Raw genomic sequence first — 15,583 nt, forward strand, 5'->3', positions numbered from 1 at the left:
CACACACACAAACAGACACACGCACACACACACCCTTGCCGAATCTCTGGATGACATCTGACTTCATGTCCTTTTAACACAACACACTCACCTTTGCAGAATCTCTAGAGGGCTTCTGACTTTGTGTCCTTTTTACAAACACACACACACACACACACACACACACCCTTTGAAGAATCTCTGGAGGGCTTCAGTTTTCATGTCCTTTTTACACACACACACAAAGACACACACTTTGCAGAATCAATAGTCAACTTCTGACTTTGTGTCCTTTATACAAACACCCACACACACACACACACACACCCTTGCAGAATTTCTAGAGGGCTTCTCACTTCGTGATATTTTACAAACACAGATACACACATTCTTGCAGAATTTCTGGAGGGCTTCTGATTTCATGTACTTTTAACGCACACACACACACACACACACATACATGCATCCTTGCAGAATCGCTGGAATTCATCTCACGTCATGTAATTTATACACACACACATACTCAAACTCATTTCCTTCAAAAATCACTTGAGGGTTTCTAACTTCGTGTTCTTTTTACGAACATACTCTCCCACACACACTCCCTTGCAGGATCTCTAGAGGTCTTCTGACTTGGTGTCCTTTTTACACACACGCACACAGACACATAGAAACACCCGTGCAGAATCTTTGGAGGACTTCTAACAGCATGTCCTTTTTACACACACACACACACACACACACACACACACATCCTTGCAAAATCTCTAGATGGATTCTGACTTCATGTCCTTTTTACACACACACACACACACACACACACACACACATCCTTACAGAATCTACATAAGTGTTCTGATTTCGTGTCTTTTCCACACAGATACAAACACACACACACCCACTTGCAGAAATCCTAGAGGGCTTCGGACTTCGTGTTCATTTTACACACACACACACTACACACACAGAGACAAACACACATAGACACTCTCTAGCAGAATTTCTAGAAGGCTTATGAATTCTTGTCCTTTTTACACATACACACACAGACAAGCTTGTAGATTCTCTGGAGGGCTTCTGATTTTGTGTCCTTATTACACAGACACACACACACACACACTCCTTCACTCTCACACTCATACCTTTGCCGAAACCCTAGAAGGCTTTTGACTTCGTGGCCTTTTTACACACACACACATACAGACAAAACAATGCAGCATCTCTAGAGGGCTTCTGACTTCGTGTCCTTTTTACACAAACACACACACACACACAAACACTCCCTCACACGGATACTCATGCCGTTCAGAATTCCTAGAGGGCTTGTGACTTCCTGTCCTTTTTACATACACACACACATAGATGCATCCTTGCAGAATTTCAGGATTGCTTCTGACTCTTTTCCTTTTTAAACACACACACAGACACACGCACACACACACCCTTGCCGAATCTCTGGATGACTTCTGACTTCATGTCCTTTTAACACAACACACTCACCTTTGCAGAATCTCTACAGGGATTCTTACTGTGTGTCCTTTTTACTAAAACACACACACACACACACACACACACACACACACACCCTTTGAAGAATCTCTGGAGGGCTTCAGTTTTCATGTCCTTTTTACACACACACACTAACACACAAACAAACACACACACTTTTGCAGAATCAATAGTCAACTTCTGACTTTGTGTCATTTTTACAAACACTCACACACACACACACACCCTTGCAGAATTTCTAGAGGGCTTCTCACTTCGTGACATTTTACAAACACAGACACACACATACTTGCAGAATTTCTGGAGGGCTTCTGATTTCATGTACTTTTTACGCACGCACACACACACACACACACACACACATACATGCATCCTTGCAGAATCGCTGGAATTCATCTCACGTCATGTAATTTATGCACACACACATACTCAAACTCATTCCCTTGCAAAATCACTTGAGGATTTCTAACTTCGTGTTCTTTTTACAAACATACCCTCACACACAGACACACCCTTGCAGGATCTCTAGAGGGCTTCTGACTTGGTGTCCTTTTTACACACACGCACACAGACACATACAAACACCAGTGCAGAATCTTTGGAGGACTTCTAACAGCATGTCGTTTTTACACACACACACAGAAACACACACATCCTTGCAAAATCTCTAGAGGGATTCTGACTTCATGTCCTTTTTACACACACACACAAACATCCTTGCAGAATATACATAAGGGTTCTGATTTCGTGTCTTTTTCACGCAGATACAAACACACACACACACACACACACACACACCCTTGCAGAAATCCTAGAGGGCTTCGGACTTCGTGTTCTTTTTACACATGCCCACACACACATACACACATGCATGCACCCTGGCAAAATCTCTGGAGTGCTTCTGACTTCATGTTCTTTTTACACACACACACACTACACACACACACAGACAAACACACATAGACACTCCCTAGCAGAATTTCTAGAAGGCTTCTGAATTCTTGTCCTTTTTACACATACACACACAGACAAGCTTGTAGATTCTCTGGAGGGCTTCTGATTTTGTGTCCTTATTACACACACACACACACACACACACACACACTCCTTCACTCTCACACTCATACCTTTGCAGAACCCTAGAAGGCTTTTGACTTCGTGGCCTTTTTACACACACACACATACAGACATACCAATGCAGCATCTCTAGAGGGCTTCTGACTTCGTGTTCTTTTTACACAAACACACACACTCACACACAAACACTCCCTCACACGGATACTCATGCCTTTCAGAATTCCTAGAGGGCTTCTGACTTCCTGTCCTTTTTAGACACACACACAAACACACACACAAACATAGATGCCTCCTTGCAGAATTTCAGGATTGCTTCTGACTCTTTTCCTTGTTAAACACACACACATACACACACAGACACACGCACACACACACACTCTTGCCGAATCTCTGGATGACTTCTGACTTCATGTCCTTTTAACACAACACACTCACCTTTGCAGAATCTCTAGAGGGCTTCTGACTTTGTGTCCCTTTTACAAAAACACACACACACACACACCCTTTGAAGAATCTCTGGAGGGCTTCAGTTTTCATGTCCTTTTTACACACACACACTAACACACAAACAAACACACACACTTTTTCAGAATCAATAGTCAACTTCTGACTTTGTGTCCTTTATACAAAAACCCACACACACACACACACCCTTGCAGAATTTCTAGAGGGCTTCTCACTTCGTGACATTTTACAAACACAAATACACACATACTTGCAGAATTTCAGGTGGGCTTCTGATTTCATGTACTTTGTACGCACACACACACACACACACAAATACATGCATCCTTGCAGAATCGCTGGAATTCATCTCACGTCATGTAATTTATACACACACACATACTCAAACTCATTCCCTTGCAAAATCACTTGAGGGTTTCTAACTTCGTGTTCTTTTTACAAACATACTCTCACACACAGACACTCCCCTGCAGGATCTCTAGAGGGCTTCTGACTTGGTGTCCTTTTTACACACACGCACACAGACACATACAAACACCCGTTCAGAATCTTTGGAGGACTTCTAACAGCATGTCCTTTTTACACACACACACACACACATCCTTGCAAAATCTCTAGAGGGATTCTGACTTCATGTCCTTTTTACACACACACACACACACACACATCCTTACAGAATCTACACAAGGGTTATGATTTCGTGTCTTTTTCACACAGATACAAATACACACACACACACACACACACCCTTGCAGAAATCCTAGAGGGCTTCGGACTTCGTGTTCTTTTTACACACCCACACACACACACATACACACATGCATGCACCCTTGCAAAATCTCTGGAGTGCTTCTGACTTCGTGTTCTTTTTACACACACACACTACACACACACACAGACAAACACACATAGACACTCCCTAGCAGAATTTCTAGAAGGCTTCTAAATTCTTGTCCTTTTTACACATACACACACAGACAAGCTTGTAGATTCTCTGGAGGGCTTCTGATTTTGTGTCCTTATTACACACACACACACACACACACACTCCTTCACTCTCACACTCATACCTTTGCAGAAACCCTAGAAGGCTTTTGACTTCGTGTCCTTTTTACACTCACACACACACAGACACACACACAGACAAACCAATGCAGGATCTCTAGAGGGCTTCTGACTTCGTGTCCTTTTTACACAAACACACACACAAACAAAGACTCCCTCACACGGATACTCATGCCTTTCAGAATTCCTAGATGTCTTCTGACTTCCTGTAGTTTTTAGACACACACACACACACACACACACATAGATGCATCCTTGCAGAATTTCAGGATTGCTTCTGACTTTTTTCCTTTTTAAACACACACACACACACACTTGCCGAATCTCTGGATGACTTCTGACTTCATGTCCTTTTAACACAACACACTCACCTTTGCAGAATCTCTAGAGGGCTTCTGACTTTGTGTCCTTTTTACAAAAACACACACACAAACACACACACACACCCTTTGAAGAATCTCTGGAGGGCTTCAGTTTTCATGTCCTTTTTACAAACACCCACCCACACACACACACACACCCTTGCAGAATTTCTAGAGGGCTTCTCACTTCGTGACATTTTACAAACACAGACACACACATACTTGCAGAATTTCTGGAGGGCTTCTGATTTCATGTACTTTTTACGCACGCACACACACACACACACATACATGCATCCTTGCAGAATCGCTGGAATTCATCTCACGTCATGTAATTTATGCACACACACATACTCAAACTCATTCCCTTGCAAAATCACTTGAGGATTTCTAACTTCGTGTTCTTTTTACAAACATACCCTCACACACAGACACACCCTTGCAGGATCTCTAGAGGGCTTCTGACTTGGTGTCCTTTTTACACACACGCACACAGACACATACAAACACCCGTGCAGAATCTTTGGAGGACTTCTAACATCATGTCCTTTTTACACACACACACACACACACACACACACACATCCTTGCAAAATCTCTAGAGGGATTCTGACTTCATGTCCTTTTTACACACACACACACACACACATCCTTACAGAATCTACATAAGGGTTCGAATTTCGTGTCTTTTTCACACAGATACAAACACACACACACACACACACACACACACACACCCTTGCAGAAATCCTAGAGGGCTTCGGACTTCGTGTTCTTTTTACACACCCAAACACACACATACACACATGCATGCACCCTTGCAAAATCTCTGGAGTGCTTCTGACTTCGTGTTCTTTTTACACACACACACACTACACACACACAGACAAACACACATAGACACTCCCTAGCAGAAGTTGTAGAAGGCTTCTGAATTCTTGTCCTTTTTACACATACACACACAGACAAGCTTGTAGATTCTCTGGAGGGCTTCTGATTTTGTGTCCTTATTACACACACACACACACACACACACACACACTCCTTCACTCTCACACTCATACCTTTGCAGAAACCCTAGAAGGCTTTTGACTTCGTGTCCTTTTTACACACACACACACACACACACAGACAAACCAATGCAGGATCTCTAGAGGGCTTCTGACTTCGTGTCCTTTTTACACAAACACACACACACACACACAAAGACTCCCTCACACGGATACACCTGCCTTTCAGAATTCCTAGATGGCTTCTGACTTCCTGTAGTTTTTAGACACACACACACACACACACACATAGATGCATCCTTGCAGAATTTCAGGATTGCTTCTGACTTTTTTTCCTTTTTAAACACACACACAGACACTCGCACATACACACCCTTGCCGAACCTCTGGATGACTTCTGACTTCATGTCCTTTTAACACAACACACTCACCTTTGCAGAATCTCTAGAGGGCTTCTGACTTTGTGTCCTTTTTATGAACACACACACACACACCCTTTGAAGAATCTCTGGAGGGCTTCAGTTTTCATGTCCTTTTTACACACACACACAAAGACCCACACTTTTGCAGAATCAATAGTCAACTTCTGACTTTGTGTCCTTTTTACAAACACCCACTCACAGACACACACCCTTGTAGAATTTCTAGAGGGCTTCTCACTTCGTGACATTTTACAAACACAGATACACACATACTTGCAGAATTTCTGGAGGGCTTCTGATTTCATGTACTTTTTCCGCACACATACACACACACACACATACATGCATCCTTGCAGAATCGCTGGAATTCATCTCACGTCATGTAATTTATACACACACACATACTCAAACGCATTCACTTGCAAAATCACTTGAGGGTTTCTAACTTCGTGTTCTTTTTACAAACATACTCTCACACACACACTCCCTTACAGGATCTCTAGAGGTCTTCTGACTTGGTGTCCTTTTTACACACACGCACACAGACACATAGAAACACCCGTGCAGAATCTTTGGAGGACTTCTAACAGCATGTCCTTTTTACACACACACACACACACACACACACATCCTTGCAAAATCTCTACAGGGACTCTGACTTCATGTCCTTTTTACACACACACACACACACATCCTTGCAAAATCTCTAGAGGGATTCTGACTTCATGTCCTTTTTACACGCACACACACACACACATCCTTACAGAATCTACATAAGGGTTCTGATTTCGTGTCTTTTTCACACAGATACAAACAAACACACACACACACTTGCAGAAATCCTAGAGGGCTTCGGACTTCCTGTTCTTTTTACACACGCACACACACACATACACACATGCATGCACCATTGCAAAATCTCTGGAGTGCTTCTGACTTTGTGTTCTTTTTACCCACACACACACTACACACACACAGACAAACACACATAGACACTCCCTAGCAGAATTTCTAGAAGCCTTCTGAATTCTTGTCCTTTTTACACATACACACACAGACAAGCTTGTAGATTCTCTGGAGGGCTTCTGATTTTGTGTCCTTATTACACACACACACACACACACACACACACTCCTTCACTCTCACACTCATACCTTTGCAGAAAACCTAGTAGGCTTTTGACTTCGTGTTATTTTTACACACACACACATACAGACACACCAATGCAGGATCTCTAGAGGGCTTCTGACTTTGTGTCATTTTTACACAAACACACACACATACACAAACACTCCCTCACCCGGATACTCATGCCGTTCAGAATTCCTAGAGGGCTTCTGACTTCCTGTCCTTTTTACACACACACACACACACACACACACACACACACACACACACATAGATGCATCCTTGCAGAATTTCAGGATTGCTTCCGACGTTTTTCCTTTTTAAACACACACACACAGACACACACACACACACACACACACCCTTGCCAAATCTCTGGATGACTCCTGACTTCATGTCCTTTTAACACAACACACTCACCTTTGCAGAATCTCTAGAGGGCTTCTGACTTTGTGTCCTTTTTACAAACAAACACACACACACACACACACCCTTTGAAGAATCTCGGGAGGGCTTCAGTTTTCATGTCCTTTTTACACACACACACTAACACACACAGAAACACACACACTTTTGCAGAATCAATAGTCAACTTCTGACTTTGTGTCCTTTTTACAAACACCCACACACACACACACACCCTTGCAGAATTTCTAGAGGGCTTCTCACTTCGTGACATTTTACAAACACAGACACACACATACTTGCAGAATTTCTGGAGGGCTTCTGATTTCATGTACTTTTTACGCACACACACACACACACACACACACACACACACACACATACATGCATCCTTGCAGAATCGCTGGAATTCATCTCACGTCATGTAATTTATACACACATAGATACTCAAACTCATTCCCTTGCAAAATCACTTGAGGATTTCTAACTTCGTGTTCTTTTTACAAACATACCCTCACACACAGACACACCCTTGCAGGATCACTAGAGGGCTTCTGACTTGGTGTCCTTTTTACACTCACGCACACAGACACATACAAACACCCGTGCAGAAACTTTGGAGGACTTCTAACAGCATGTCCTTTTTACACACACACACAGACACACACATCCTTGCAAAATCTCTAGAGGGATTCTGACTTCATGTCCTTTTTACACACACACACACACACACACACATCCTTGCAAAATCTCTAGAGGGATTCTGACTTCATGTCCTTTTTCCACACACACACACACACACATACACACATGCATGCACCATTGCAAAATCTCTGGAGTGCTTCTGACTTCGTGTTCTTTTTACAAACACACACACATTACACACACACAGACAAACACACATAGACATTCCCTAGCAGAATTTCTAGAAGGCTTCTGAATTCTTGTCCTTTTTACACATACACACACAGACAAGCTTGTAGATTCTCTGGAGGGCTTCTGATTTTGTGTCCTTATTACACAGACACACACACACACACACACACTCCTTTACGCTCACACTCATACATTTGCTGAAACCCTAGAAGGCTTTTGACTTCGTGTCCTTTTTACACAAACACACACACACACACACAAACACTCCCTCACACGGATACTCATGCCGTTCAGAATTCCTAGAGGGCTTCTGACTTCGTGTCATTTTTACACACACACACACACACATAGTTGCATCCTTGCAGAATTTCAGGATTACTTCTGACTCTTTTCCTTTTTAAACACACACACACACACAAACACACGCACACACACACCCTTGCCGAAACTCTGGATGACTTCTGACTTCATGTCCTTTTAACACAACACACTCACCTTTGCAGAATCTCTAGAGGGCTTCTGACTTTGTGTCCTTTTTACAAAAACACACACACAAACACACACACACACCCTTTGAAGAATCTCTGGAGGGCTTCAGTTTTCATGTCCTTTTTACACACACACACTAACACACAAACAAACACACACACTTTTGCAGAATCAATAGTCAAATTCTGACTTTGTGTCCTTTTTAAAAACACCCACACACACACACACACCCTTGCAGAATTTCTAGAGGGCTTCTCACTTCGTGACATTTTACAAACACAGACACACACATACTTGCAGAATTTCTGGAGGGCTTCTGATTTCATGTACTTTTTACGCACGCAAACACACACACACACACACACATACATGCATCCTTGCAGAATCGCTGGAATTCATCTCACGTCGTGTAATTTATGCACACACACATACTCAAACTCATTCCCTTGCAAAATCACTTGAGGATTTCTATCTTCGTGTTCTTTTTACAAACAAAATCTCACACACAGACACACCCTTGCAGGATCTCTAGAGGGCTTCTGACTTGGTGTCCTTTTTACACACACGCACACAGACACATACAAACACCCGTGCAGAAACTTTGGAGGACTTCTAACAGCATGTCTTTTTTACACACACACACAGAAACACACACATCCTTGCAAAATCTCTAGAGGGATTCTGACTTCATGTCCTTTTTACACACACACACACACACACATCCTTGCAGAATCTACATAAGGGTTCGAATTTCGTGTCTTTTTCACACTGATACAAACACACACACACACACACACACCCTTGCAGAAATCCTAGAGGGATTCGGACTTCGTGTTCTTTTTACACACCCAAACACACACATACACACATGCATGCACCCTTGCAAAATCTCTGGAGTGCTTCTGACTTCATGTTCTTTTTACACACACACACACTACACACACACAGACAAACAAACATAGACACTCCCTAGCAGAATTTCTAGAAGGCTTCTGAATTCTTGTCCTTTTTACACATACACACACAGACAAGCTTGTAGATTCTCTGGAGGGCTTCTGATTTTGTGTCTTTATTACACAGACACACACACACACACACACTCCTTCACTCTCACACTCATACCTTTGCAGAAACCCTAGAAGGCTTTTGACTTCGTGTCCTTTTTACACACACACACATACAGACAAACCAATGCAGCATCTCTAGAGGGCTTCTGACTTCGTGTCCTTTTTACACAAACACACACACACACACCCACAAACACTCCCTCACACGGATACTCATGCCTTTCAGAATTCCTAGAGGGCTTCTGACTTCCTGTCCTTTTTACACACACACACACACACACACACACACAGATGCATCCTTGCAGAATTTCAGGATTGCTTCTGACTCTTTTCCTTGTTAAACACACACACACACACACACACACGCACACACACACCCTTGCCGAATCTCTGGATGACTTCTGACTTCATGTCCTTTTAACACAACACACTCACCTTTGAAGAATCTCTAGAGGGCTTCTGACTTTGTGTCCTTTTTACAAAAACACACACACACACACACACCCTTTGAAGAATCTCTGGAGGGCTTCAGTTTTCATGTCCTTTTTACACACACACACACACAAACACACACACTTTTGCAGAATCAATAGTCAACTTCTGATTTTGTGTCCTTTATACAAACACCCACACACACACACACACTTGCAGAATTTCTAGAGGGCTTCTCACTTCGTGACATTTTACAAACACAAATACACACATACTTGCAGAATTTCTGGAGGGCTTCTGATTTCATGTACTTTTTACGCACACACACACACACATACATGTATCCTTGCAGAATCACTGGAATTCATCTCACGTCATGTAATTTATACACACACACATACACAAACTCATTCCCTTGCAAAATCACTTGAGGGTTTCTAACTTCGTGTTCTTTTTACAAACATACTCTCACACACAGACACTCCCCTGCAGGATCTCTAGAGGGCTTCTGACTTGGTGTCCTTTTTACACACACGCACACAGACACATACAAACACCCGTTCAGAATCTTTGGAGGACTTCTAACAGCATGTCCTTTTTACACACACACACACACACACACACACACACATCCTTGCAAAATCTCTAGAGGGATTCTGACTTCATGTCCTTTTTACACACACACACACACACACACATCCTTACAGAATCTACATAAGGGTTCTGATTTCGTGTCTTTTTCACACAGATACAAACACACACACACACACACACACACACCCTTGCAGAAATCCTAGAGGGCTTAAGACTTCGTGTTCTTTTTACACACCCACACACAAACACATACACACATGCATGCACCCTTGCAAAATCTCTGGAGTGCTTCTGACTTCGTGTTCTTTTTACACACACACACACTACACACACACACAGACAAACACACATAGACAACCCTTAGCAGAATTTCTAGAAGGCTTCTGAATTCTTGTCCTTTTTACACATACACACACAGACAAGCTTGTAGATTCTCTGGAGGGCTTCTGATTTTGTGTCCTTATTACACACAAACACACACACACAAACTCCTTCACTCTCACACTCATACCTTTGCAGATACACTAGTAGGCTTTTGACTTCGTGTCCTTTTTACACAAACACACACACACACACACACACAAACACTCCCTCACACGGATACTCATGCCGTTCTGAATTCCTAGAGGGCTTCTGACTTCCTGTCCTTTTTACACACACACACACACACACACACATAGATGCATCCTTGCAGAATTTCAGGATTGCTTCTGACTTTTTTCCTTTTTAAACACACACACAGACACACACACACACACACCTTGCCGAATCTCTGGATGACTTCTGACTTCATGTCCTTTTAACACAACACACTCACCTTTGCAGAATCTCTAGAGGGCTTCTGACTTTGTGTCTTTTTACAAACACACACACACACACACACACACACACACACACACACACACCCTTTGAAGAATCTCTGGAGGGCTTCAGTTTTCATGTCCTTTTTACACACACACACTAGCACACACACAAACACACACACTTTTGCAGAATCAATAGTCAACTTCTGACTTTGTGTCCATTTTACAGACACCCACACACACACACACACCCTTGCAGAATTTCTAGAGGGCTTCTCACTTCGTGACATTTTACAAACACAGACACACACATACTTGCAGAATTTCTGGAGGGCTTCTGATTTCATGTATTTTTTACGCACGCACACACACACACAGACACACACACATACATGCATCCTTTCAGAATCGCTGGAATTCATCTCACGTCATGTAATTTATACACACACACATACTCAAACTCATTCCCTTGCAAAATCACTTGAGGATTTCTAACTTCGTGTTCGTTTTACAAACATACCCTCACACACAGACACACCCTTGCAGGATCTCTAGAGGGCTTCTGACTTGGTGTCCTTTTTACACACACGCAACCAGACACATACAAACACCCGTGGAGAAATTTTGGAGGACTTCTAACAGCATGTCCTTTTTACACACACACACACACACACACACACACACACACACACATCCTTGCAAAATCTCTAGAGGGATTCTGACTTCATGTCCTTTTTACTCACACACACACACACACACACACATCCTTGCAGAATCTACATAAGGGTTCTGATTTCGTGTCTTTTTCACACAGATACAAACACACACACACACACACACACACACACCCTTGCAGAAATCCTAGAGGGGTTTGGACTTCGTGTTCTTTTTACACACCCACACACACACACATACACACATGCATGCACCCTTGCAAAATCTCTGGAGTGCTTCTGATTTCGTATTCTTTTTACACACACACACACACTACACACACACAGACAAACACACATAGACACTCCCTAGCAGAATTTCTAGAAGGCTTCTGAATTCTTGTCCTTTTTACACATACACACACAGACAAGCTTGTAGATTCTCTGGAGGGCTTCTGATTTTGTGTCCTTATTACACATACACACACACACACACACACACTCCTTCACTCTCACACTCATACTTTTGCAGAAACCCTAGAAGGCTTTTGACTTCGTGTCCTTTTTACACACACACACATACAGACAAACCAATGCAGGATCTCTAGAGGGCTTCTTACTTCGTGTCCTTTTTACACAAACACACACACACACACACACACACACAAACACTCCCTCACACGGATACTCATGCCTTTCAGAATTCCTAGAGGGCTTCTGACTTCCTGTCCTTTTAACACACACACACACACACACACACACACACACACACACACAGATGCATCCTTGCAGAATTTCAGGATTGCGTCTGACTCTTTTCCTTGTTAAACACACACACACACACACACATACACGCACACACACACCCTTGCCGAATCTCTGGATGACTTCTGACTTCATGTCCTTTTAACACAACACACTCACCTTTGCAGAATCTCTAGAGGGCTTCTGACTTTTTGTCCTTTTTACTAAAACACACACACACACACACACACACACACACCCTTTGAAGAATCTCTGGAGGGCTTCAGTTTTCATGTCCTTTTTACACACACACACACACAAACACACACACTTTTGCAGAATCAAAAGTCAACTTCTGACTTTGTGTCCTTTATACAAACACCCACACGCACACACACACACTTGCAGAATTTCTAGAGGGCTTCTCACTTCGTGACATTTTACAAACACAAATACACACATACTTGCAGAATTTCTGGAGGGCTTCTGATTTCATGTACTTTTTACGCACACACACACACACATACATGCATCCTTGCAGAATCACTGGAATCCATCTCACGTCATGTAATTTATACACACACACATACTCAAACTCATTCCCTTGCAAAATCACTTGAGGGTTTCTAACTTCGTGTTCTTTTCACAAACATACTAACACACACAGACACTCCCCTGCAGGATCTCTAGAGGGCTTCTGACTTGGTGTCCTTTTTACACACACGGACACAGACACATACAAACACCCGTTCAGAATCTTTGGAGGACTTCAAACAGCATGTCCTTTTTACACACACACACACACACACACACACACACACACATCCTTGCAAAATCTCCAGAGGGATTCTGACTTCATGTCCTTTTTACACACACACACACACACACACACATCCTTACAGAATCTACATAAGGGTTCTGATTTCGTGTCTTTTTCACACAGATACAAACACACACACACACACACACGCCCTTGAAGAAATCCTAGAGGGCTTCAGACTTCGTGTTCGTTTTACACACCCACACACACACACATACACACATGCATGCACCCTTGCAAAATCTCTGGAGTGCTTCTGACTTCGTGTTCTTTTTACACACACACACACTACATACACACACAGACAAACACACATAGACACTCCCTGGCAGAATTTCTAGATGGCTTCTGAATTCTTGTCCTTTTTACACATACACACACAGACAAGCTTGTAGATTCTCTGGAGGGCTTCTGATTTTGTGTCCTTATTACACACACACACACACACACACACACTCCTTCACTCTCACACTCATACCTTTGCAGATACACTAGTAGGCTTTTGACTTCGTGTCCTTTTTACACACACACACATACAGACACACCAATGCAGGATCTCTAGAGGGCTTCTGATTTCGTGTCCTTTTTACACAAACACACACACACACACACACACACACACAAAAACTCCCTCACACGGATACTCATGCCTTTCAGAATTCCTAGATGGCTTCTGACTCCTGTAGTTTTTAGACACACACACACACACACACATAGATGAATCCTTGCAGAATTTCAGGAATGCTTCTGACTTTTTTCCTTTTTAAACACTCACACACACACAGACACACGCACACACACACCCTTGCCGAATCTCTGGATGACTTCTGACTTCATGTCCTTTTAACACAGCACACTCACCTTTGCAGAATCTCTAGAGGGCTTCTGACTTTGTGTCCTTTTTACAAACACACACACACACACACACACACATACCCTTTGAAGAATCTCTGGAGGGCTTCAGTTTTCGTGTCCTTTTTACACACACACACTAGTACACACACAAACACACACACTTTTGCAGAATCAATAGTCAACTTCTGACTTTGTGTCCTTTTTACAAACACCCACACACACACACACACCCTTGCAGAATTTCTAGAGGGCTTCTCACTTCGTGACATTTTGCAAACACAGACACACACATACTTGCAGAATTTCTGGAGGGCTTCTGATTTCATGTACTTTTTACGCACGCACACACACACACACATATATGCATCCTTGCAGAATCGCTGGAATTCATCTCACGTCATGTAATTTATACACACACACATACTCAAACTCATTCCCTTGCAAAATCACTTGAGGATTTCTAACTTCGTGTTCTTTTTACAAACATACCCTCACACACAGACACACCCTTGAGGATCTCTAGAGGGCTTCTGACTTGGTGTCCTTTTTACACACACACACACAGACACATACAAACACCCGTCAGAAACTTTGGAGGACTTCTAACAGCATGTCCTTTTTACACACACACGCAGACACACACACATCCTTGCAAAATCTCTAGAGGGATTCTGACTTCATGTCCTTTTTACACACACACACACACACATCCTTGCAGAATCTACATAAGGGTTCTGATTTCGTGTCTTTTTCACACAGATACAAACACACACACACACACACACACCCTTGCAGAAATCCTAGAGGGCTTCGGACTTCGTGTTCTTT

The sequence above is a fragment of the Tenrec ecaudatus genome, chromosome 11, assembly GCF_050624435.1.
Source record: "Tenrec ecaudatus isolate mTenEca1 chromosome 11, mTenEca1.hap1, whole genome shotgun sequence".
Taxonomy (NCBI): Eukaryota; Metazoa; Chordata; class Mammalia; order Afrosoricida; family Tenrecidae; genus Tenrec; species Tenrec ecaudatus.